Source organism: Urocitellus parryii, chromosome 16 (genome assembly GCF_045843805.1).
Source record: "Urocitellus parryii isolate mUroPar1 chromosome 16, mUroPar1.hap1, whole genome shotgun sequence".
NCBI classification, from domain to species: domain Eukaryota; kingdom Metazoa; phylum Chordata; class Mammalia; order Rodentia; family Sciuridae; genus Urocitellus; species Urocitellus parryii.
Window position 1 is genome coordinate 8,931,918 of NC_135546.1, and position 27,427 is coordinate 8,959,344.

Below are 27,427 nucleotides of genomic sequence, written 5' to 3' on the forward strand. Positions count from 1 at the left end.
TATACCAAGCTCTGCCCTAAGCATTTTTCCTACCCTTACTTAACTAGCCCAATCCTCTGGGATAGGTACTGTTATTAATCCCACTTTAGAGCCAAGGAAACTAAGGCTTAAAGAGGTAAAGTGACTTGCCCACAGGGACCCAGCTCATAAATTGCAGTGCTGGGATTTAAAGCAATGCTGGCCTGATTTCAAGGCTCACACATTGATGTCTGCCTCCTACCATTCTCAAGAAATCTCTTCCAAAACCCAGAGGCGATTACCAATCTAGCCTCCTAGGACTAACTCCTCACCATCGTTCTTAGCTTTGGCCACCTTCTATCGCAAGACCTACTGTATAAAATTCCACATACAGAAACATCATCTCTTCTCTCTTGCAGTTCCAGGTAGACAAACTGGAAAACATGAAGGAGGCTCCCTAGGTCTTTTTGAATAATCAAATTCAATTCAGTATTTCCACAATTGGTCCACTGTCTTTCAGGCAAATTCCAAACTATATCTGCGCCAAAAATGGGAAGAAATAAAAGGCGTGTAGTGACACTTGGATAAAGTTCTAGACTCAACTGACTTTGAAAGTTCTTACATCTTATTTATTTATAGGCAGCAATGGTTCTTTTTGTCTTTCTCTCTCTTCTTCGCCTACCTTCTAACCTGAATCGGATCATTATCTTTCCACAGAGCCTCCTAAGGGGCACTGTGTGGCCTGTTGTTATCTATGTGACATTTGCAGGATATCATGGAGCAGATGAACACAGAAGGGAATCAAATATGTATTAGACTTCCAGGCAAGACACCAAGAAATGCTACAGGGATCAAGAACCTAAGATTATTGTTATTGAATTTATCCTGCGGCTTCAAAGAATTCAAAAGTTGATTCTGTAATAATCTATTCTTCCAAATTCCCCAGAAGTTCTCTGCTCAGATATCATGAGGAAATGGAATCCCATTCTCTTGTCCAAAGTTATTCAGTACTGAAGGGCTAATGATGCTCCAGCTTAAAGTTGATTCCCCCAATACCGTATATCAAGGGCTTCTCTTGAGCTGGGCTCTCCGCTGCCACTTTGAAGTTGAGACTCACGTGGATAGCTCTGTCTCCACAGACCCATTTGCATCCTTTCCTCCCACCCTTGATCTCAGACACCTCTCGCTGCATTTTTATTCCCCCGGGGTATTTGAATACAACTTTCATACATCACAAAACAGAAAGCTGCAATTTCGAAGTTTCATATACGTTTGCTGAGAGCCTCCTTAAATGGGAAGTGGATTCACCATTCACATTAAGTGTCCAAATACTACTTTCCGCGACAAGGGCGAGGACCAGGTCCACCACCGCAGGCACACCCCACCCGGGCTTGTACACCCTGCCCACGGAATCACCCCACATTTTAAAACGAAGGGTCTGATTTCATATTGAAACTTGACTCTATCTCGGGCTTCTCAGCCCCTGAGCCCGAGTTCGACGTTGTGCAGGGAGGTAGTAGCCCCGTGGTGCCCGGCTGGCCTTTTTACACGCTCATTTTCTCTACATTTCTTCCCCCTTTTTGCTAAGAAACGGCAGTGTGCTTCGTTCGCTTCCCTAACCCGGTCGCAGCCTGTCGTCCCCTAGACAAAACTCGGCGACCCGCGGCTCCCTGCAGCCGCGGTGGCGGCGGCACAGCGCGCAGCCCGGCCACCCGAGGCCGGTCGCGCTGCGCCTTTGTTGGGCCGGCTACAGATGGTGCCCCAGCACGGGGCTGAGCCGAGGGCGGGTGTGGGAGGCCGGGAAGGGGGTCGGGAAGGAGGGGAGGACTCGGCGGAGCAGCCAATCGGCGCACAGCCCATCAGCTGACCGCTTTTGCTTACACCAGGTGCACGCCGGCTGCGGGGAGCACAAAGCGCGGCGCACCGAGGGCGCCGGCAGCGAGCCGGGGAGCGAGGCGAGGCCCGTGCGCCCGCGGCTGCAGCGCCTGCCGGGCGGGGAGAGAGGCCGGCGGCGTCAGCCCGGGCGGCGGCATCCCTAGGCGCCTGGGGCGCCCTCCTCGGACCAGCCCGCTCGCCACCCCGCCCTCTGCACCCAGTTCTCTCGCGTTCCTTCCCAGCCCTGCTCTCTCCTACCCCGGCCCCCCAAGAGCCGGATTTAGCCCAGCCCCGCGCAGCAGCTGTTGCTCCCGTAGCTGCCTCGCCTCCGGTCTCGGTGCTCTGCCGGGGGTCCCCCGAGGAGCCGGTGCGCGCTGCGGGCTGGGAGGGAGGCGCCGCTCAGCCGATCCGCCTCCTCTTTCTCCTCCTGCCGCTGCTGCTGTCGCCGCGGGTGCCCGGCCCGTGCGCACCCCAACACCCCTGCCGGCCGGGCCTTGGGGTAAGTGCACTACCCCACCGGGCCGCAGCGGGAGGTGTGGGAGGCAGCCAGGGGGAAGTCGGGGCAAACTTGTCAGCGTGGCGGACCCCAGAAGGTCTGGGGGACCCTGGGATAAGATCGCGGGCCTAAGGGGGATGAGGGGGCGCGGCTGGCGAAAATGACGAAGTCGGGAAACGAGATTCTAGTTATTTTCCCCTTCTAAAACAAAACCGAACATCACCAACAGCGAAACCGGGGTTAGCGAGGCCAGACTGAAATGGGCAAAAGGCGGTGGCGGGAGCCCAACCGGTGGATTTCGGGGACCCGCTGGGGGGAGGGTGGTGCCCCGGAATGGGAAGGAGGAGGAATGGAATTGGGGTGTGAATTGGGGAAGGCAGCTGGGACCCGAGCGGAGCGCGGAAAGGGGGCCAAGAGAAGGGAAAGGAAGGTGGCTGATCATGGGTAAAGACAAGAGGAAAGAGGTCTTGCGATGTCCTTGTCGCTGTGAGAAAGGGGCAAGGGGCGTCATTCACAAAGCAGTTGGTGTATTGAAGTCAGCGTTAGGAAGAAGGCGCTCAACTACCTGGCAATCTAACGGGGAAAACCCTCCCCCTATACATTCTGAGGCCAGAAGGGGTGGCAGCCTCAGGAAGCTCGCCAGGGATGCTGAAATGTCAGGGAAGTCCTGGTCCCCTCCAGGATCGGAACCGGCGCGGGGTTCCCGGCTCGGTCAGGGTCAGATGCGGGGAAAGTTTGCCAGCGAGTGTCCTTTGTGCTGCGTCCAGAGGGGTGTGGGCAGCCGCTGGACTCACGCCGCGCTTCCTAGGATCCCGCGGTGACCGCCTCCTGCGGAGGGAGTTCCTGCCTAGCAAGCTGGGGTTGGGTGCAAAAGTCCAGCAGCTTAAAGGGCGCCCCGCACCCAGGACAGGTGGGAAAGTCTGTCCTGGGACGGCTGCGAAAGAGCAGGCGTGGATACTAGGACCCGCAGACTTGGGGTGATGCTTCTTTGCCATATTCACCTCTGTAGCCCCAGCGCCAAGAACAGTGGGAGTGAGTGAGTGGAGGAAGAGAAATGGCTTTGAGACCCTGGAACCACACAGGCAAAGGGCAAAAAATCTGGAATATGGACTCTATATCCTATCCCATCATTAGTATTTTCATTCCTTGACCCGAATAATAAAACCGGAATTCAAATTAGGCAAGTGAGCAGGTACTGAGGACTTGAGTTTTTGCATGTAGGCTTTCCTGCAGGACAATATGTTGTTGTTTTGTTTCGTTAATTTGCTTTGCCACCAGAGTCTGGATGATGATGATTATTTCTCAGATATGATCATTAATCATTGTCAAAGCTAGGAGCAGAGGAGTGGAAAGTTCAGGAAGATTCATACTTTGATCCGTATAAACCTAGAGGAAAAGTGGTGTTATTGGCTCCAGGGCCATGTGTGTCCCCAAGTCTCTGATTTGCATGCAAATGTGAGCAGATCCTGGCAGATGTCTGGCCTCATCCATTCACATGAAGGAATTTGAACAGACAAGGAGCCTTCAGTTAACAATAGACCTTAAGAAAATGGTATAAAGGGGCAGTGTGAATTTTTCTGTTTGGGAATTCCATGGCTTGTTGACACCTTTATGTTAGAGCCAAATTCTTTGAGTGGTATTATTTTGGAAAGCTCAAAGTCTGTTTGCTCTTTACCTGGCTGTATGTATTTGAGCAGGATATTCTGAGCTAGTTAAGGAAATTGTTTCCGTGAAGCAGAGAGTAACTTGAATCCTCTTTCGGTGGCTTTGAAGTGATTCCCGAATTGACTTCTCAACTTTTGGAGTTTCTTTTCCTTTTCTTTGAAAAATAGAACTTTGTGCTCACACTTGTTCCCCATCCTCAGAGATAAGTAGTTGAAGAGAAGATAGTTGTCCCAGTCCAACCAACAGGAAGGTCTCACTAAAGTGTCTGCTGTTCTGTCACAATTTGGGTCCTTAAGGCACTAAACTTGTACGAGTGCGGTTCCTAGGAACAGGGGTGGATTTGGGGTCACAGCAGAGAACAACAAATAGGGAGGCAGTCATGCAATGAACCCCCAAAGCAAGGGCCTTCCTGCCTGATCTAACCTTAGCTGATCAACCAACCACATTGCAAGTTCACCTCCTGGCATTGTGTGACCCGGGAACAAAAGGCCCTGTCTGGCCACACGTGAGGCCAGCAATTCTACCTCCTGACACACCAGCACCAGTGGCCTCTTCTTTTGTCAGTCTCAAACACTGCTGAAGGGAAAAAGACCCTATTCACTGAACAGCATTTGCCCCTGTTTTCTGTATATTCACTGAAAGGGACATTAAAATACCACCAAAAAAAAAAAAAAAAGATAACATTGTTTTGGAGGGCTCAGTGATTGGGAGGAGGGGTGGACAACAGATGTTGGTCTTCTATTTTGTGTTTCCTGAAGTTATTTTTGCTGGTTCAGTGCCTTTAACACATAATGCAGGATGTTCCATGAGGGAAAAAGAAAATGAATTGAGTCCCATTTCAGTAAGAAAATGTTATAGCCAAGTTTGCATTTTCTGTCTTAGAGCTATATAGAAGTCAGAAAGTAACAAATCATTGTAATAAACTCTTATGTGACTCTTAAACCTGGGATTCTGTCTTCCTGATGGAGTTGAAGGATAACTATAAAATAAAAATGGCATTTCTAAACTAAGACTGCATACCTTTTTGTTGTAAAGTTATCATCTAGGTATTTTCTTGAAACAAAATACCAAATCTTCATATTTGTGAATCTTTGTCTTTGGCTATTATCCTGTCTTTGTGAGATCTTCATTGTGGAAGTCGAATGAAAGGAAAGATTAGGGAGTTCATTCCTTGGTAAATAAAAGTAGTTAATTATTAGAAAGAATCACTCTGCTACATAAAGGAATCTCAGGCCAGATCCAACTGCAGCCTGTGCCTCTGAAGCATAATCACAGGTGGCTCTGGTTAGTGTTTGAAATTCTAAAATAAAGCAAGGGAAAACGCCACCATTCATCTGTCTCTGATTAGAGGCTGCTAACCCTGAATTCTTGACTTGAATGGCCAGAGAATCACCATGGATTCTTTAGCAGAGATACTCAAGGGAATACATCAAATATTTTCTAAAAATCTCCCTCTACAGAGTTATATTGCTACTTTCCCCAAGCCAACTGACTATAAGAAATTATAAATAATCAGAACTGTAGGTTTTTAATACCACCTCAAATAAGCCATAAGCCACAAATAAAATATGGTAAATTATAGGATTTGAATGTCATTTTTACAAGATTTCCACAATACTTTCTCTAAATTCATTTTTAAGCTGCAAAATAATAGTTATCCGGGTGATTCATTTGAGCATTAATGTAAGGTTGCTCAAATATTGTGTTTAATTTTTTAGAGTTATTATGCAGATCTTCTATTTTGGGTTAAGCCAATCCGAAGATAAAGCAAATTCCATTTTAGAAGCATATTTTGGTTTCTGGGAACAATGGAAGTATCTTTAACTCATGAATAGAGCTTTGATTAATATTTTATTCAGGATGAAATTATAATTATATAGCCGAAGTCAGAAAACATGTATTCTCTCTTGTTTTGACCAAAGTTACAGAAGAGAGACTAAACTTAAACTCTAGCTGTAAAACTCAATATTTTAGTGACCAAAGGAATCATTTCTTCTAAAAGGTATTCTAAAGTGAAGTTTGCTTTTAAATTTTTCTTGTTTCAGACTATAACCATTTATCTACTTGATGGATATGTTAGGTTATAGCCTCCACATTTCTAAAAACAGATAAAGTCATAAGTGGTTATTGACATTGCATTATAATCCATGGAGATATATATATATATATATATATATATATATATATATATATATATATATATGTGTGTGTGTGTGTATACACACACATGTGTATAATATGTATAATAATATGTTTCAGTGTTTTTAAAGGAAATACTATGCAGGATTGCATATTCCTCTATGTTTAACTTTTTATATGTTTTCAAAAGCTCTAGCAAAATAAGGATGTTATTTGCAATTTTATTTGGTTGGTAAGCAAGCTATATTACCTAGTCATAGAACTTGGATCATTTGCTGAATTGCCAGCCTTCACATTTCTCAATTATAACCTGGTAGGTATGGACTAATAAGGTTGGAAGGACTAATTGACTACCATAATCAGATTGCTAGAAGGTTTATAGAAGCACTACCTCCAGTACTACAACTGACGTGAACATCACATCAGATATACTGACAATCATCCCTGAGATGTAAAGGAGCAAGGTTGACAGTGATACACACCAAAGGCCCTGTCCACCTCGACTTCAGAGTCCCCTCTAAAGATGCCCTATATTAGCGTAAGACACTTGGTTTAGAAAGCTGTGCGGTGAAAACTGCTTTTATAGTGGCTTATTGCCTTCCATTTGCACTCTTTATAGCTCAGAGGTTGGAATGTTATTGGAAAGCTCTGATTAATATAAATAAGTTGTAATTTGGTGACCCGGGCTGTCCTAGCTCACATCTATTATACCACTGGCAGACATGTGGTCTCCACAGCTGTCCCCTCATTTGTGTATGAAGCAGACACACTGGTGGCATTTTTCGGTTACCATAGCTACATTTACAATGTACATGTGACATGACATCTTCCTGTGTGAAAGGTTTTTATGTGGCAGAAATTTAGTCGACCTGGGAGTGAAAAGTACAACTACTGAAAGTTGGAAGAACACAGGGATGAATGTGCCATTGTTCTGGAGCTACCTTCTCAATTATGGGAGGAGAATCATCCTCCAGGAGCATCCAGGAAAGGGTGATCACCAGCCTTTGCCTAACAGAGATTTCCGAGGGAGGTATTTCCAACAATGCCTAACCTCTGCAGGAGAATGTCCATTAAATCTTCATTTCAAAATATTTGCTCTTACTATTTATGACTGTCCTTTGTGGGATAATGGATTAGCAGAGTCATTTTCAATTCAGACAGGGAGACCTGAACAGCATCTATCTCAGTGAGACCTAGGAGACCTCCCCACCCCCCCACCCCCCCCAAAAAAAAATCAGTTTGTCCTATTAAGCAGTAAGCACAATGAGAGAATCTTCATTTAGGAATATTGAAAAAGCTTTACAAAGAAAGAAAGGTGGCTTCATTGGTTTCATGCCTATAATTTTCTCCTCTAGGAAAAAAGAAATATGTTAGCATGGCAATAAAGAATATCATTAACCTGCATTGTTATTTCACAATAGTGATAAGTCTTAATTTGCATCCCTAATACTCATTGTAATCAAGCCCTGTGCAGAGAGTCAGGGATGTTCAGGCTCAGCTCCCAGCTCTGACACTAATGACTGACTGTGTGACCTTCCAGATGTCCTGCAACCCTCCCGAGGCTTCCTGTTGCTATCAGAGTTGAGTCGTGAAGGGTCCAGGAAAGTTGGTAGATGTTTCTAGCATTACCGTTGCAAAGAATTTGATTTTTGTCCTAACGTTATGATTGCATAGAGAGCTTAAAGGTCCAGGGGACAACCCCCACCTTTTCTGCACGGTGATTTTTTCTCCTTTCTAGTTCTGCAGCTAAGAGATTTTGTTGTTGCTCTTTTTAAAATGTTCTCTCCCTAATATTGACAGTTCCCTACCACCTCATCTGGGCCCTCCCAGGGGAAAGAACTTTTCTGGGGATACAGGAAGCTATTTATGCTCACTAAACATTTGTTCACCCAATAAATATATATTGAACGCCACCTGCTATGTGCTAGGCATTAGAAAAGGCACTAAAACTAAAGTTGGCTTGATTTTTCTGCAGCTTGTAATTAAATCCACCATAAGCATTTGTTTCCTCAATCCGTGTATTCTTTTACAAATATTTATTGAGTGTGCAGAATAAAAAAAAGGTACTCTGAACAGAGGATATTTGGGTGGAGGAGTTGGGGGTATCAGGGATTGAACTCAGGGGCACTCGACCACTGAGCCACCTCCCCAGCCCTATTTTGTCTCACAGAGTTGCTTAGCACCTTGCTTTTCCTGAGGCTGGCTTTGAACTCTGCAATCCTCCTGTCTCAGCCTCTCAAGGTGATGTGAACAGAGGATTTGAACCAGGGGGGTGACCCCCCACTTCCACCCCAGAACAATTGGCAAATTCTGGAGACATTTTTTTTGTTTTTTTTTGTCAGTTGTTATCGCAACTGAGAGCAGGCAGGGTACTACTGGGATCTAGTAGGTAGGGGATGAGGCTAAGCATCCTACAATGCATAGGGTGGTTTCCAAAGCAAAGAATTATCTGGTGCACATATTAGTAGTGCCTAGGATGAGAAACTTTGTCTCGCAAATATTGCCTCTGCCCTCAATAATCTGAAATCTAGCAGGGTTCAGAAAGGAGACTGACAGGTGATATTGAGTGCACTGTGATGGGAAAAGTAGGAGCTGTGGAAGGATAGAAGGAATCTGAATTCAAATAGTGGCTGTCAGCAAAGGCTTTCCAAAATATATTGGTTAATCCACGGAGCAGACTATCACCAGGAACACAAGTGTTCAGGAGACAACTGTAGATCTAGACTTATTGAACATAAGTGGTTAGATGATTGCTTGAAAATAGTAGATTCCTTCCGTTTGTCAAGAACTATATAATCTGGGAGTTGGGCATGAGAGTTCACATCTATAATCTCAGCCACTCTGAGGCAGGAGGATTGCAAGTTTGAGGCTACACTTTGGCCACATAGGGAGAACCAATATCTAAATAAATAAAAAGGCTTTGGGGTGTGGCTTAGTGGTAGAGTACCCTTGAGTTAAATGCCCAGTGCCAACCCCGTCCACCACCACCACCACCATACACAACTATAAACCTGGGACAGAGTTGTTCATTGCTCGTAGGACTCGGTCTGAATTCAGTGGGCCTTGAGTGAAGAGGAGAGGACAGCACAAGCCGCAGAACGGGAAGATGAGGCCAAGTTGACTTAGCTACGTCTCATGTCTTAGAACTTTAAGCTTTGTAAAAGTCTTAAATATCTCATTTGATCTGCAATTATTCTGAGATACCAGGGATGATCACTATTTCTTCTAATAAGGGACCAGGGTCACGAAGAAGGTCAAACTGACCATGAACAAGTCACAGTTTATTGATTAAAGATGAGGGATGGTGCCAGGTACGGTGGCACATGCCTGTCATCCCAGCGACTTGGGAGGCTGAGGCAGGAGGATCGGGAGTTCAAAGCCAATCTCAGCCATGGTGAGGTGCTAAGCAACTCAATGAGATCCCGTCTCTACATAAAATACAAAATAGGGCTGGGGATGGGGCTCAGTGGTCAAGTGCCCCTGAGTTCAATCCCTGGTACCAAAAAAAAAAAAAGTTGAACTTTTCTAGTTCACACATCTAAGTAAAAGAATGAAGCTGGCCTAAGAGGCCAGGCTCTCTGGTTCTCAGACCCAGTTCCTTCTCCATTGGGACTGGGGCTGCTTCCTGGACTGTGGAGTCTGAGCAGGACAGAAGATGACAGTGATTCAGCCTTGTAGCTTCTGGGTTACCAGAGACAGCAAGGACCTGGGAGGCAGCGATTAAAAAGTAGCAAGCAGGGAAATTTAAGCTGGGTTTCCCGACAGATCAGGTCCTCCGTCTTGAGTGTTAAGCTGACCTGAGTAGCATTAATAAAATGTTCAACCTGGGAAGAAAGTTTCATATGAGAGGGACACTAGGGTTAGAAAACGAGAAGACCAAGAACATGCAGAAAGAATGAATTCGGAAAAGATGCAACAGTGTCACCGTTCTCTGTTCTCGATTTTGCTTTGGCAGAGGTATTTAATGTTCCTACCAGAGAAGGACAACCAGGGTATAGACGAATGCACACGCATGTGTACAAACATAAAACAGAGAGATTCCATACTGTTGAGTGTGTGCTTGTTTGTTTCTGTAATGAAACTGGCACATCAATGTGAGTTTTGGAGAGAGCCCTCTCTCAAGGCCTTAAGGGTATGTTGACCTCTCGTTTCTCCTGCCTAGTGGAGTGTTTTCTTAGGGGAAGGAAAACTGAGAAGCTGCAGCACCACTCAAGGTTTCTTGTTTGTTTTTGCAACACTGGGAATTGAACTCAGGGTTCTTCTACCACTGAGCCACATGCCCAGCCCTTTTTAATTTTATTTTAAGACAGTCACTAAGTTCCAGGCTGACCTTGAACTTGCTACCCTCCTGCCTTGTGGGATGACAGGCACACACCACAGTGCCTGGCTCTGCTCAAGAATTTTTTCATCCTCAGTGATTTCTAGGATCATGAGCGAGAGTTACGTGGGGCTTCAGCCACATCCTGAGAGTCTCCAGGACACTCGTGGAATCTACATTCACTCCTCGAACATGAGTTATGGAATCTACCTACCCATTAAGTCGTCGGCCCATAACAGAAACACCGAGAACAGCAGAGTAGCAATTACTGGGTTTCTTTGGCTTGTTATTGCAGCTGAGTAGGGTTCCGAGCAGTGAGGATGACATGTAAGGTTTAGCACCCCCAAAGGACCAGTTAGCTTTGCTATGTTCTTCGGGGACACGTATAGCCCTGTAAGCAGAAACACTCATCATTTCCCAACTGGGAGGTCAGGTGAAAAACTTGGGTCATTTTAAAGACATCTGAAGGGAAAACACGTAGTATGTGGGCAGATGCCGTGGGGATACCTTTCTCTGCATGTCTAAAGAGTAGCACCGTCAAAATGGAACTGCAGTGCAGAAGTTCCCAAGGCTTCACAAGGAGGATTGAGCAAGTGGGATGAAAGGTGAGTTCCGTGCAAATGAGATGCTTCAGTAAGTGGGAGGAAAATGTTACACAGGGCTCCCAGGTCATAGAGTCCTTTATTTATAGTCTCAATTTATGGCATTCCTGCTTTGTATGCAGGGCACTTTTAAGAATTGCCTCTACGGGCTGGGGTTGTGGCTCAGTGGTAGAATGCTCGCCTAGCACGTGTGGGGCCCTGGGTTCGATCCTCAGCACCACATAAAGATAAATAAATAAAGGTATTGTGTCCATCTACAACTAAAAATTATTTTTAAAAAAAGAAAAAGAAAGAAATAATTGCCTCTGTAACCCATGAATGGCACCTGAAGACCTGCTAAAAGGCAGAGCAGGGACATGAACTTGGGTCTGTGTGACTCTAAACCTGCCCTGTTAAAGCACTTGGCTACGTTTCTTCCTTTTTAATTGCAGCTATAAAACAAAAAGGCTCGATTAGATTAGCTCTTCTAGCCCATCCATATTCCACAAAGTTATACAATTCCATATAAAAGTAATGTTTATGTAAAATAAAACCATTTTTTACTGCTTTTAATTTTGAAATCTATTTAACTCATCATCACTGAATTATCCTTTAAAATTATATTGGAGTTATTAACAGAACATGTTTTTCAACCCTATTTAGGATAAATAATTTTTACACGGAGGAAAATGCATATTTAAAGATTACATCCTTCTAACCATTACCATCATATTAAGTTGTATCATTGCTTTCTAAATTTAGAAGTTTCTAAAAATTGAAAAGCATCCTCCTGTTACACAGAATTTTTTTAAAAAAAAATCCTGTTAATATTATCAGAGATAGGTAAATTGTTGAATCTTAAGTATCAAATAATTTTTATAAGAGCTTCGAGCTTCCAGGAATGTTAAAATCTACCATCTGAAATCTGTTTCTAAAGCTTGCTTTTGCTTTAAGGTATCCTTCTGACGTGCAAGTGACATGTCAGAACAATGTGTCACTCACTGTGGTGGTGTTACAGGATGTATAGCCCTAAGCAGGGGGAAAAGAGTAGGTAACAAGACAGGTCTTAGAGTCGGGAAGACTTAGTTTCAGAAGCACATCTCAGGGCTGGAGTTGTGCCTCAGTGGTAGAGCACTTACCTACCATGTGAGGTACTGGTTCTATCCTCAGCACCACATAAAAGTAAATAAATAAAATAAAAGTGTTGTGTCTATCTACAACCTAAAAAAGAAAAAAAAAATTTAAAAGTGCATCTTAGCTCTGTGCTCTAAGCCTCGATGTCATCTGCAAAGTGAGGATAGTAACAGAACCTGCAATTCCAGAATCACTAAAATTGTTCAATCATCTAAGTCCCCTAGCATAGTTCTTGAACCAAAGTAAGTACCTAGAAAGTAAATAGTAACAACCAGGAGAAATTATATTATTATATTTTCTGACCCTTCTGCCTGCTACTGTTTCTGCATTCTGAGGATGCTAATTCTGAAACAAGTGGAGCAGTGTTCAGGGACAAGAAAATTCAGACTAGAGGTTTCATGAAGTCAGAAACTCACACGATTGTCCCCTTTTGTGGGTAAGAGAGCTTTATATTTGTCCAGACATGCAAGAAATCCTGTCAGCTAATGTATTTTTAATGGACTGGCACACAGATGAATACGTTAGATCACTTTTCTTTGTTTCTAGATTCGGTTCTGTTTCTACTTTCTCTGTTCTCTTTCAGAAAATATTACAATGCCCCTTCTTAGTCTGTTTTCTCTCTGTTGCTATAACAAAATACCCAAGGCTGTTTACTTTATAAAGAAAAGATGCATACTTAGCTTATAATTCGCGTGGTTACAAAATAATAAACATGAGTCCAGAGTCTGGTGAGGGGCCTCTTAGCTGTGTTACAATATGTTACAAAAGGTGACAGGGAACTGGCTACATGTAGAAGGGACTGTATGAAGGAGGAAAAACATGAGCCAAGGAAAGCTGAGCTTACTTTGTAACAACCCATTTCTCCCAGAAACTACTCAATTTCTGCTACAAGTAGATTAGCTTCTTCCAGTTGTGGTGCCCCCATAACCTGACCACTTCCCACTAGACACCACCTCTTAGAGGATCCACTACCTCACACCACCACATTGGGACTAAGCTTCCAATACAGTAACCTTTTGCAGACAAACATCTAGACCTCAGCAGACCCTAAATTGTAATTCATAGAATCCCACTTTATAGCCAGAGACAAAAGATTACATTCAGAGATGTTCCATAAAGAGGATAGGAATTGAAGTTGGTATAATTCATAGACACAAGAGCTTCACCTCTCTGTATCCACTGTGATCATAAAATCATTGGGGCGTGTGAAACTCAAACATTGCTAAGCATCTTGAGAGTGCTCAATAAGCAATGTCGCACTCCTTGTTATTGTTAGTTCTTGGTATCATCATCTCCACACGTCATCATCTTATTGACCCAACTCCGAAGCTCCTGGTTGGATTAGAATGCCCCAGGGCACAGTCAGTCAAGAAGCAAGAGGAGGTCACCAGGGGAGCCAGATCAGATGTGACCTCTTAGAGGGATCCCAGGTAGACTGACAGGGGCAGATTGCTGTGGCTTATCCTCCACAGCCCCCTGCTCCATTTCAGCTCACAGATTTTCATTTGCATATGGAAGGGTGAATCAAGAGCATCCTCTTTGAATTCCTCATGATGTAGAAATAATAATTATTTACAGAGAACTTCATTGTCTTGTTGAATCTTCATTACCAGTGCTTCCCATTGGATTGCATTGGTTGGCCATTGGAGATTTCCATACTCTCAGCTCTGCAGTCTTTTGGCCACCTGGCTACCCTTGCAGGCCAGTAAATGGAATTTTCTGTGTGCTGAGAGGAGCACATAGAAACCCCAAGAGGTATTTCCCCATTTTAAAGATGTGGAAAAAACTGAGGCAAGGAACTTGCCCAATACCTTTCAGGTAGTAGTACATATGTAGGAGCAGGTACTCTGGCTCCTGGTTTTCCTTCAGGCTGCATTGGGAACACTATCCCTGAGTTCCCTGAATCTCCTCACCCTTGCTTCAAGTATAGGAATATGCCATCTTAATATAGGATTATTTATTCAGGTCATTGTAATGCCATCACCACCAAACAGCTCCGTAAGGGAAAGAAACTATGACTTAGTCTTAGGTCTCTGGCACCTGTCACAGCACTCGGCACGTGAAAATCACTTAGGAAATATTCAGTGAGTGACAGAATTTCCATATCATATGTCTGTTTTCATTTTGCCAACGCTGCGTCTTTTAAACAATTTTTACAAAGTTATTTTCTCTGCCGTTAAGTAGAAAATGAGTAATTCATAAAGATGTATTATACTCATGTTGGTGTTTATTATTTTAGAAAGTTTATTATAGAAATTAAAACTCCTTTGGGGAAGTTTTTAATGATATTATTGCCAAGCAAGTGTTATTCATCAAAAGATATTGACTATATGCATGTAGAATATCTTAGAAGGGTGATATGGGAGGTGACAACATGGCATTATTTCCATCCCGGATGAGCTTCCAAACTCATTGGAGATAGAAAGTGAATAGAGACAAGACAAAACAGGCCAGTGATCATCTATAGAAATTCTACAACAAAGCAGGAAAAAAACAGGGGTTCCGCCCTGACAATTCCTGCTTTGCAGCTCTACCACATCACATGCTAGCTGTGCATTCTTGGTTAAGAGATTTGATGTGTTGATCTAAACTCTCTCCTTTAGACATTGCAAGAATGATATCTACTCACAGGGTTGTCATGACGACATATGGAAGGCATTGGGTCCAGTTCTGAGAATACGACGGTCATTTGATTCAGTCATTTGGCCAATATTTCCATTTGTGTGCAGGTCATTTTCTATGGACTGGTGATATGGTGGTGAGCAAAGCACTTGGTGTGTACTCCCCACTTGGAGCTTGCCATCTATGTGTGATGACTCCACTTATCACACACATGCATGAATGTGAAATGACGGCTGTGAGCCCAGTGGAAGAGAAGCCGTTGAGACCAGGAGAATATACCACAGAGGCTTCCACGAGAAGACCTCCTAAAGAAGCGACCTTTAAACCCAAATCTCAAGAGCAAGCAAAGAGTTAGCCAGGGAAAAGATGTGGTTAGAAGGTGCCTGGTGGGTTTGAGACCAGAGAAGACAGGGATGGCACAGGACAGAAAAAAGGGGGGACTCTCTTCCTTCTGCTTCCAAAACACACTTGGAGTTAGAAAAGGCCGAACTTGGAGGAAGTTCAGCAAAAAGAGAGTTTTGGTTATATACAGAAGAGATGTGCTGGTTGCCATCCTGGGAGGAAAGACAGAAGAAATTCTGAATTCCTGGAGAGGCAAGTCAGGTGAGTAGTTCTTTGAGTGACATGTTTGATCTGGCATACACCAGGCTTCAAGGACAAAAGGACATTCCTGGAAGAAATTCTTTCCCTCATCTCTGTGTGACCTTGTGCATGTGAACTAACTTAGATCTGAGGCTTGATTGTTTAAAAAAAATTTAAATAACATCAGAGGATTGTGAGAATGGAAAGATACAGTATATGTAAAAATGGTACACAGTACCTAGTAAGTTCTGTAAGCTCATCTTGTAAGTAAGTTAGCTCATCTTGTAATGTTTGTCTTCCATTGCCTTCTCCCCCTTGTAATACAATTTCCTTTTATTGTAGATGAACTTCTGATTAAGACACTAGTTAACTGACAAGCCATCACCTGGGTTGCCCATAAATGAACCTTTGTTCATTTAATTCAGGGATACCTGAAAAGTTTCTCTTGCTTGAGCAGCCCATGGCTCCTGTGTAAGATGTTATTCTTGCTCATGATCTCGGTTACGTAAAAGGTATTTGACTACATCTGGCTGGTGCGAACATGGAAGAAGAGATCAATGCTGAGTGTGTAAGATCTTACATGTTGGATTGGTCACTTAGTCCTAAGTGATGTGTCCTCAGTGGAGAGATGTTCTTTTCTGCCTGATCTTAATTATTATGGCTAATAATATAGAGGTCACTTTCATGCTGAGTTTGTAGCATTTTGCTTCTGTAATGATTTTTTTTTTTACATCTTTGTTTTGACATATAACTAAATTCAGACACTATCACCAAATAGTGACCAAAGGAGCTGATGGAGTTAGTTACTTTTAAGCAAGATTCAAGCATACTTTTACTGTGATTTTATCTCACCCCACTCCCTTTTTTATTTATTTTTATTGTTGCAGTACTGGAGACTGAACCCAAGGTCTCACAGATGCTAAGCTACACTAAGCTACATCCCCATCCTTTTTTTTTTTTTTAGACAGGGTCTTGCTAAGTTGCCCAGGCTGCCCTTGAACTTGGGCTCCTCCTGCCTCTTACCATGTTTTAGTAAAGGCAGTAAATCCCTGGTTCCTCTGCCTCGTTTTATCAATAACCTTCTTTTCTGTCTATGCCCTTTGAGATTTTAAGAACTCTTTACTAGATTTTCATGAGGAAAACTTCCACATTTCTCTCCAGCCATCTTTTTGCTCCATCAGGCCAGTCCTGTGTTTCCAAATGCCTCCTGGATATTTTCACCCTGAGAATAACAACATCACTCAGGGGACCAGGGGAAGCAGTAGACGCAGATTGGACAGTGCCTGAGTCAGAGGAAACCGCTGTCTTCTACAGGGGAAAGAAGCCACCGCCAGGTGGCCTAGCAGGGAGGGAGCCAGGAGAGAAGGACTCCCGCCCCTGTCTCCCCATGCTCTACACCTGGATGGAAACACATCCCCTTCCAAAGTGAACTCTTGCTCTGCCTGACCCTCTTACTTTGGGGTCTGCTGTCATCACAGTCACTGGACCCCAACCTCGGCTTCCTTTCCTTCTTGTCTGGTTAACGGGAGTATCTAATAGTTGCATGTTCCCTAATGTGGCCGTTTTATTGTTCCTATAACAACCACCAGGATTCCAGCTCTGATCGCCCTTTATTCAGCAATTATTGAAGCGCTTCTGAGCTGGTTTCCCTGCCCTCCACACGGCTAGTGGATTAAGCTTTCTCTATTATAGAAACCGTCCTGTGGTTCCCCTGTAAAAGGCATGTGGGGGGTCTCCGCCCACTGTGGGTTGTGCTGGATAGTGTCAGCGCCCCTCCACAGCCACTCAGTGCCCTCTCCTCCCTCTGCCCTGGGGATCAGGCACGTGTGGACTGGATTCATAGCTGGGGCCCTTGCCCTGTGGTTTCTTCCAGCCTTCTGTGCTGTGGTGTAGCTAGCTCACAGGTGTCCACTCTCCTTTGGGAGTTCACCTGAACCTTGCCCATCCCTTGTTCTGTGGTTTGAAAGTTATTTGTCCATCCAAAACTCATGTGCTGGCACCTACACCTCCCGGATGATATGAAGAGGTGAGGCCCCTAGGGATGTGATAAGTCGGGAGACTCTGCCCTCAGGATGGAGGTTAAAGGAGGTACTCATCTCTCTGATGCCCTTTCATCTCTCCCACCACATGAGGACACAGCCAGGCAGCACTCTCTGGAAATAAAGAGAAGCCCTCGCCAGACACTACCTTCTGATGCCTTGATTTTGGATTTCCTACCCCCAGCACTTTCAGGAAATTCTGTTTTCTCAAAACAGAATTCTACAAATTACCCAGTCTTGAGTGTATTGTTAATGGCCACAGGAATGGACCAATACACTTTGTAAATGGTCCCTTTTAAAAGCCTTTCTTTATTCGCTCCCTTTTGAATATACCAGCTGTTTTCTTCCAGGTCTTTGACAAGATTAAGAAGTGAGAGAAAACTCTTTAGGGAAACATGAAAGGCCCTGGATGTTGAACACACTCTTACCTTTCTCTCTTAATTTCTATTGTTGGCATAGACTTGAACCCCATGGAAGTGACAAAATATCTCACATATTTACTACTGAAGTAACCTACTAGTGCAGAGGATAACAACAAAGAGAAAAATCATTTTCCTGGTAAAACATGTCCAACTGTTTAAATGGTGGCGATGTTTTCAGCTTGCTATGGTAAGATGACGGTGACCTTGATGCAGCATAAATCTGTGTGCCATCTCACGCACAATTCCTTAGAGACCCTACTGGGTGGTTCCCCAATGTCTCCTCTTAGAATTGAACCTGATTTTATTACCAGTTTCATGCAGATCTGCTGGGGGATGGGACATTTCGTTTTCGTTTCTTTACCCGGAAATAGCTTGATCCCAAAAGTTTCAAGAGAAAACATGGAAGGAATGGAGCCGACTGCATACAGCCGACTGCATACACCATGATGGCAGAGAAAGGGACAGAGAGATCTGCAGTTTATTCCAAATTGTGTTCTGATAAGAAGGAACCCTTTTATTTAGTCAGTCTTTCTAAGAGATAACTTTTATATTGTTTCATTAAAAAAAATAACTCCTTTACTAAATGTACAAAATGGAACTATTTCAATTTGAAAACCAAGATAAGTATGACTAAAGATGATCTCATAATAGCCTTGGATTAGTTTATATTTTAAGGGTTGTGAATGACAATATGGCTATTCCACTAAAATTATTTTTGCTTTTAACTTAATAAAACACATGAATTGAAGAGAAACTATACAAGGCACTATGATTTATAATGGCTGCTGGCATTTTAATGTTATCAGCTGTTCTCTGGCACCATTTGATTACACAAGGCCTAAACTATGTAATTAAGGACCATCCTACTAATGTGCACCAGTGGATTTATGGTGCGCGGGTCATCAGCGCTCTGAGCACTTTGGAGTATTGGACCATTAGTTTCAAATGCATACTAGATAGGAGAACCCCCTTGGCATCAAGGAGGCTCTATAATAAGAAACTATTTCAAATTCAGTGAGGTAGTGTTCACCTGATTGTCATTTACCAAAACAATTTAAAAACCTGATTAACAGAAATCCTAATTAACTAGATTCCCCCCCCCCCATTGAGTCTACTTTTAGGAGAAAAGAGAAAATTAGAAAAAAATAAGTTAATAACCAACGCTTTAGATTAAAAAAAATTCCAATATGAGCTCATTATCAATTACTTAAAGAAATGTATGCTTAAAAAATAACACCCTTATCAAAGGCAAGAAAGTAGGTATCAAAGTTAGCATTCTCTTAGATACATAAAAGAAAACTAATTTATAGGCTCAAACCTTGGTTAACCATAAGAACAGGCTCAGGAAGGTGGCAAGGCACACAGGAATACGGAGATCCAATTAGACCCCTGAGGCAGGTGGCATCGCAATAAAGGTCCTAACTTCAGAGTCCAATGAACTTGGCTTTAACCTCAGCTCTTCCACCTAATAGCTATGGGGATTCTGACAAGTCACGTGTATTTGTCATGGTTCTTCAAAAAACGTAACCAACAGAGTAGGCAGATAGATATGCAGGTATGAAGGCAGGAAGGTGGGCAGGAAGGTAGGATGGATGGACGGATGGATAGATGGATGGATGGATGGATGGATGGATGGATGGATGGATAAGAATACGTTTATTATGGGAATTGCCTCATGTGATTATAGGATGAGAAGTCTTTCCACCATATGTGAGCTGGAAAACCTGGACAGCCAGTGTTCAGTCCTAATGTTTCAAGAATATAAGTAAAGCCCCTTCCACAGTTTTTGTGCTATAACCTGCTCTCCATCCTAGTCTTTGGTTAGAGTGACCTTCCCTATAGAGCCACTGGGGGTCCAAGTCTTACAGGCAGGTATACCTTTTATTTTATTTTCTTGCAATGATTAAGAATATCAAGTTCTTCAAGTTCTTATTAAAATAGTTATAAAAATAGTTTAGTTTATTTGAAGAGTTCAGGGACAGATGGCTTTATTTTGCTTTTAAAAACATATAGCATTCAATGTGCTCGAGTTCTGGCGAGTCAAAGAACACATTCTGTCATTCACCTGAATACTGCTGTGTTTAACCTTGACTAGCAGGAAATTTTATGGTAAAGAGATGTACACTTTACCTCTCTGTCTTCAAATTTTAAAGGAACATTTTAATGTGGAAGGGATATGGTCTTGACATTTTCTTTGTCTAAAGTTTAAACAGCACTTAGTCTTCTAATTGACCCATTCCAAGCAGTCAGATTCTTTAGAGAAATATCACTAGATCAGAGAGATAGGCTTCCATCTTAAGGACATGGATTTTTTTAAATTTTTTAAATAAAACAAAATGTTGTAAAAATGTCAGATAGTTAATGAATTTTATTATTGGATTAAAAGTATAACAAAAAAATAGCATGGGGCCCTAGTCAAGCAAAAAAAAAAAAATGCAGTGAGTGTTCTGAAATAGATGTGAAAATGTTTGGCATATGTTGATAAGGAGAGTTATTTTCACTATTACAAACTAAACTTTAAAAGAGTCTGGGAGCAAAATCAAATCTGATAGAGTCTAATGGAATTGCTTAGCTTGGTTAGCATCCAAAAATCTATGGCTTGGTATTAGCAGCCTACACACTGGCATTTTCAGTACCAGCCATGACAAATCTGTTTTTTTTCATTGGTGCATCTGTGGTGTGGGGTGTACAATCCAGAACCATTGCACCTAGCAGCTTCTCTGCAATTTATTAACATAGAACGGTGAAATCCATGTCCAAAGTGAGGACACTAAGCAAATATGCTGTGAAGTACTTAAAAATAAGTCATGAAACTGGGCCTTCTAGGCATAGTAAGGCTGCCAAACTAAAGACTTAGCATTTATTTAACATTTAATCATGCTGCTAATTACAAAGCAATTATTTCATATAGACATATTACAAGAAGAGAATTAAAATGATCTGTAAAAGACTAAAATTAATTGATTTCATGGTAGTTTTTATATCATTGCACTTGCTGGTGTTAAAAAGAGGCAATAAAAATAGCCTAGTTGTTGGTTGATATTTTATTCTGTTTAGCTTCCTGTCAGTTTCTCAATTCAATAATGTTAAATTGCTACTTTATGATTCCAGCTATGCAGAAAGCTCATTTCTTTTAAAGAAAAAAAAATCTTTCTTGATCTTACCAGTGAATTAAACAAGAGAAAAAAGTCTTCCCCCCCCCTTGTCCTCCTTCCTTTGCCTATCATAGAATCTCAGGTTTAAAAGGGATTTGAAAAAACCAAAGGTTCAAGAATTTTTCAAACTATATCTGGTGTGTGAGTTTCAAAACATTGGAGGAAAAATGATTTTGGCATAGAGCTGAGATAGTTCATGAATAATTATTAGTGTGGCTTGCTAGGTCCTCAAAGAAGAAGCTGCAAAGATCATCGAATTTATCACAGCTTTTGAATTTAAGAAACAGCTCTATCTCTACACATAAGATTTGTAGGTAGTGGGAGCAGAAAAATTGCTTTCATAATCACTTAGGAGTGTTAGGGGTGCAGTGTGGAGAAGGGTAAGGATAGTCAGTGCTGTAAGTATTTAATAAAGTAAGCATGCACAGGAAAATCATTCACATTATTTTAAAGTAGTTAATATGTATATTAAAACCATATACTATTGGTTTTAATATACTGTAACAAAGTACCACAAACTGGGTGTCTTAAAGCAACATTCAGTTGTGGAGGTTTGAAGTTCTAGATGATGGTATCCTTTGCCTCTTCCTTAACTTCTGGGGATTTCCTAGCAAACTCAGGTGTGGTCTGGCTTACAGAGACACCTGACTCCCGTCTCTGCCTACATTGTCACATGGCTGCCTCCTAGTGTGTGTGTACCTGTCTTCAAATCCTTTTCCCCATTCTTTTAAGAGCACCAGTCCTAACTGAGTAGGGGCCCAGCCTCCTCCAGTCTGACTTCCTCTTAACTCAATTACATCCGCAACAACGCGATTTCCAACAAAGGTCACCGCTGAGGACCTTGAGATTGGGACTTGAACATATCTAGTTTGGGGAAGACACAATTCAATTGAAAATAAGCCCTTTGTTCTAGATGATGGGACTCTCAGTTAAATATCCTAGGCATTTTACACATACTGTGCCCTGCTAGTTTTTAGAATTACTTTTATCTCGTGTCTTCTGCAATTATCCAGTCCAAGGATATTATACAGAAATGATAAATGTTCTTAAGCCTAACACAAACAACAAATAGGTGCACCATCACCTAAGAAGGCTAAGCTGCCATTTTTGGGTGCCCAATCTATGCACAGCATTTTGCTAGGCCCCCTCACTAAACTTTCCATCCAAAATTCTTTTTTTTTTTTTTTTTTTTGCAGGGGGCAGGGTACCAGGGATTAAACTCAGGGGCACTCCACCACTGAGTCACATCCCCAGCCCTATTTTGTATTTTATTTAGAGACAGGGTCTCACTGAGTTGCTTAGTGCCTCACTTTTGCTGAGGCTGGCTTTGAACTCGGGATCCTCTTGTCTCAGCCTCCCAAGCCCCTGGGATTACAGGCATACACTACAGCACCCGGCCTCCAAAACTCTTAATTTCTGAACATCAGCCTTTCCTTTAGGAAACAGAAACCATGGCATTTGGCAGAGGGTTACACATTTTTTTGTTTAGGTTATTTTCTATGCTGAGTGCTCTTGGCCAATGATTACTTTGAAATACCATAGCAAGGAATGCTATGATCCTTGACTTGAACATAAGAGCTCTATTCTGATGACAATTTTTGTTGGCCTTATCCTGAGAATCTGGGCAAAAGAATTCTTCATGGGTTTTCTTCTAATTCAGTTGGTTCATTTCCAAGAGTACATTGGTTTTCCTGATCTGCTGTTTTGTGCTCCCAACGTCCACACACCAGTTTCCAGCAGTCTTTGTCCTCTCTGGGGTAGCAGAGAGAAGCCCAGTAAATGAGACTGAGTCTCTCTTATCTTATGCTTTGTTTGTTTCAGCGACTGTCCCCTGAGCCCTTGCAGAGTAGTCACTGTGCTCACTGCAGCGCCTACTAACATAAATAAAGCTGAACCGTAGGCCTCGGTTATTGTACATGAGCACAGAGGTTAGGGCACCTCTGAGTGGATCTGGAAACACAGTGGCTTAGGACAAAGCCAAGTGCAGCTATGTCTTTGCAGTCACCAGGCCCCAGCCGACCTGCCTGCTAAGGCCCTCAGAGCTTGGGAGTGGCGGCAGGTATGGCCCCACCAGGATGGATGAAGTCTGGAGTTTTTCAACTTGGTCTGCAATGCAGCCCTCTGTGGAACTTCTAAAAATATACATATTCTCCCAGACCCATCTCAGACCTAAATCATCAAAATCTCCATGAGGCACAAGAATCTGCATTCCTCTAAAGATCCCTGTGTTAATGAAGAACAGTGTGGTATGTGGAGATCTCTGGCTGTGCGGCCTGACGCGGTAGCTCCTGGTCACATCTGGCTCTTTGGATTTAATTGAAATAAAAATAAACTGTGAAGATTCCGTTTCTGCTCCCACCAGCCACATTTCAAGTATGAAGTGGCCACTGAAGATCTAGTGCACTGAGAGCGTGGGGACAGAACCTTCCTGTCCTACTGGAGAGCAGCACAGGTGGGCAGCTCTCATGTCTCCTTCCTGTCCTCCCTTCGGTCACGTGTCTTCTTTTACAGTCACTTGGGTACTTGTCTCATTGTCACCCCATAAGGAGATAACCTCTTTAAGGGCAGGGTCTGGCCTTCCTGGCCCCGTGACAGGGAACAGTTAATGGGGATCTTTTAAACTCATCTGATTCATTCAGCGCCATCTTATTGGATCTCTTGCAATGTAGACTAACTGCAGATTTCAGCAGAGATTTTCAGCATCCTAGAGAAAAGGATGGATCCGAGAGGAGGTTTGACTCAATATCAGATATTATTAGTATGGATGCGGAGCAGACTAATGCTAAATTGCAAGGATTTTTTTTTTTTTTAAGAGTAAGGCTTTTAAGAGCTCAGGTTTATATCACTGCAAATGCAGAAGAGACACGGCAAGACTGTGAATATTTGCAAGCTGAAACATTTGTTTATTTTAGAGACCTGGAAAGCACATTCTAATGGTTCCATTATTTGCTTCCTTTTTGAGTGCCCACTAGTAGATGTCAGGCCCGGCACTGGCCCTGGGGTGACTCATTGTGAACAAGACAGAAGCACAGTGCTTATTTCATGAGACTCAAGCTCATGTGGACAGCTTGAAATGTTGGCAAGGACTCTTACCTGCATGGGCAAGTTGGGAAAGAACAGGAGTACAATTTGGGCTCTGGCCTCCGATGTCTGAATTCACATAGAACTTTCCATCACTGTACTGGTTCTAGACTTCAGCCATTATTTCAATTTTCTAAATCTCCATAAAGATAAGAAACATACTGGTACCATTAAGAAAAAAAAAATCATGTAAATCTCGGTGTAGTGCATGCTGCATAATAGAGCTTAATGAATATTAATTCCTATTATTTTTGCAACTACTGCTCAGCCAGAACTACTCTGCAGTGAATGTTATGATGTAGAAAATGGGAGGTGTCTACAAGGTTAGAAAATACTCTCTTATTACTTGAGAGCATTATGTTCGGCAAAGTCAGCCAAACTCAGAAAGGCAAAGGCCATATGTTTTCTCTCATATGGGGAAGCTAGAGAGGAGAAAGGAAAGAAAGGTGGTGGGGGCGGATCTCATGAAAACTGTAGGGAGATCATTAGAGTACAGGAAACAGGAGGAGAGGGAAAGGGGAATGATATTGGCCAAAATTATATTGTTATACCATGTGCACATATGAATGTATAACGATGAATCCCACCATTAGGTGTAATTATCATGCACCAACAAAAAATTGGAAAAAATTCTCCATTTTTTCAAAACAATTTCTTCCTGCTTTTCTTGGTCTACCTGCTTAATTCCCTTAGTATACTGTTCATATCTTGGCATCCAGAATAGCCGAGATGGATATATAAATAAATGTTTGGGTAGTTTTTTTAATTTCTTCTTCTTTTTTTAATTTGTTTTTTTCTTTTTCATTCCTCTTTGTTTGGTTCCGTTTGGTGAAGGATTTAACTTGGAACACTACTCCTTGCAAGAAAATCATGCATGAGGAAGTGCTTTTCGCATCAGTCTGTCTTGGTGCTATACCCTCCTATAAGGTTCCATGACAACTAAACTGTCTTTGCTTTAAAAAAAAAAAAAATCTTTCTAGTACTCTAGAAATCTACTCTAGGGATAGAGGGTGTCTCTGAGGTAACCAAACTATTTTGTAAACAGATGAATCATCCCTAGGCTTTGACTGTGATTTGTTAAGAATATGTATTGCCTTCAGGAGCTACAGATGATCCTAGGCAGCCTGTCCCCATTTCTGATGCTTTAAGATGATAGTTCCATTCATCTGACTCAAACCCAGGGGTTCTTTGGAGAATCGTGTGACCTGTAGGAGGTGAAGTTTAGATATTGGGTCTCAGGGTTAGGATTACTCAGTTTGAATCCTGCTTCCAGGATATAGACCCTGCTCTGCCTGCTTCTTGAGACTTGTGCTTTAGAAAACACACACAAACACGATCATGATTCCTCTTAAGAAGCCAGGAACAGGAGTTTTGCTCCCAGTCACAAGGAGTCCTGCGTACATGGGTGTCTTTAAGAATAGAAATCTGAGAAAGAAGCATTCAGTTTCTAGACTCTTCCACATCATCATCTTAGGTTTGTGTGCCCTGACAGAGGCATCACTAGAAGTAAGGACTTGGGTCCCCTAACTCTTGGTCCAGTATTCCAGTCTCTGCCACAAAATGTTTCTCAAACAACCTGAGAACCAAACAGGATTCAGAAGTAGGGCATAGGTCCTATATTCTAGGATTTACTAGTTCACTTAGTGACTTGAACACTCTGGAAAATAGGGACGATTATACTAGGTCAATCCATTTTGTTGTTGTTGTTGCTCTCACAGAAACCTCTTTATAAAGAAAAGAGATTGATTTAGTTCCCAATTTTGGAGGCTGAGAGTCCAACACTAGGTAGCCTCCTTGGCTCAGCCTCTACACGGTGGATCACAATAGTGGCAGAGCATGCAGGAGTAAGAGACCACACAGCAAGGTGGGAAGCAGGACGAGGGGTCAAACTCGGGCTTTAATGACAAGTCCAGGAGGCCAGTGCTCCCATCTGAGGTCAGTGTCCCCAGTGACCTAAGAACCTCTCACTTGGCCTCATCTCCTAAATGTTCTACATCACCTTCCAACGTCAGCACCCCTGGATTAAGCTAGTAACACACAACCCTTTGGTGGGACAAACCTCATCCAAACTGTAGCAAATACTTGAAACTTCTTGCATGTAAGGCCTGCCGTCTCGTGATTAATGCGTAGAAAGTCTTCTATTTAAGTCAGCTATTGAAGTGTGCTCTGTTCATGTTGTTATTGTTATTATGATGATTCACGAGGCCTCTCCTATCTTGAGTGCCAGCTTCCAACGCCTACTCATTTTTCAAATCCTCTTTACACTTCTTTCACTTGAGTTTCTATATCCTTATACAGTTTGCAACACATGATCTATCACCAAATTTAAAAAAAAGTTAATTTATGCATTTTGCAAATTAAACTCGCAGTTTGGCCGGGCTTATGTAGAACAGATCAACCCTTATGATCAATTCACTGCCATGTTAAAAAAAAAAAAAATCAATGAACATTATTTAGCTGAGTTACTAATTTTTTGGAATAATTTGGCCACTAGCAGGATTGATTGAGCTCCCTACCCTACCCCTGATTTGTCTAAACAAAGGTCAGGATGGAGGTTATTACAGAAAGCAAGCTACTGTCCTATCCCTATCCTGAATGTTTTCCTAGGCCATAATAAATGGTTGATTAAGGGAATCCAATAGTCCTTCAGAGTTTGCAACTCTACCTAAATGATAAAGAATACAGATTTAAGGTAACCCTGGGGTAAGTGAAGCAGCATGGGGTTCTGTAAGGAACAAAACCTGGTCGAGACTGGGAATGGAGTCAAGGTGGGCCTCCAAATGTCTGACCTCAGCTCTCCGAGGTGTCCTCTGTTAAATGAGAGGTTGTTTTCCATGTGTCTGGTCGTCTCTCCATCTTCTCCACCTGTGGGCTTCTGTACATTTCACAGGAAGGCTAGCCTGCTTGCCTGGGATCAGTAGAAGCCCCATCAGAGTCTGAGGTTGGCCCTATTCCCCGGGGGGTTCTTCCACAGGCACTCTCCCCAACCACACCAAGCCAACTACTTGGATTAGGATTCATGCCAGCTGGGGTGCTGGGCTTTTGGCTTTTCATTTTTCTTTTTCTTTCTTTTTTATTTTTATTTTTTTAATTTTCTTTGGTAATTCCTCAGTCTACGCAGTCCAGCCCTGCCCTGTTTACCATGCCTGGCCAAACCCCTCTGAAAGGGCTAATGTGCTGGCCATGCCCAGTTCCTCTTGGGAGCTAAATGAATGGTGACCCCCATTTTTTATGCTCAGCTTGGAGACCAGCTGCGCCTTTGGGCTTTTCCCGGAGATGTTGGCCGAGACTGCACCTGCGGCGTGATGGATTTGCCCTGGCCTGAAAGAGGAAGGAAAGCAAGGGAGCAGGAATCAAAAG

The 27,427-nt window shown here is 42.8% G+C and overlaps 1 protein-coding gene across 1 annotated transcript in view; it reads left to right on the top strand.

The window, feature by feature from the left end:
• The first annotated feature begins 1,907 nt into the window (after positions 1–1,907).
• Lrrn1 (leucine rich repeat neuronal 1) overlaps positions 1,908–27,427 on the top strand; it is a 37,488-nt gene continuing 11,968 nt past the window's right edge. The window contains exon 1 of the mRNA XM_026383130.2: positions 1,908–2,332. The gene's annotated coding sequence lies outside the window, so the exon portion shown is untranslated. The remainder of the gene's footprint in view (positions 2,333–27,427) is intronic.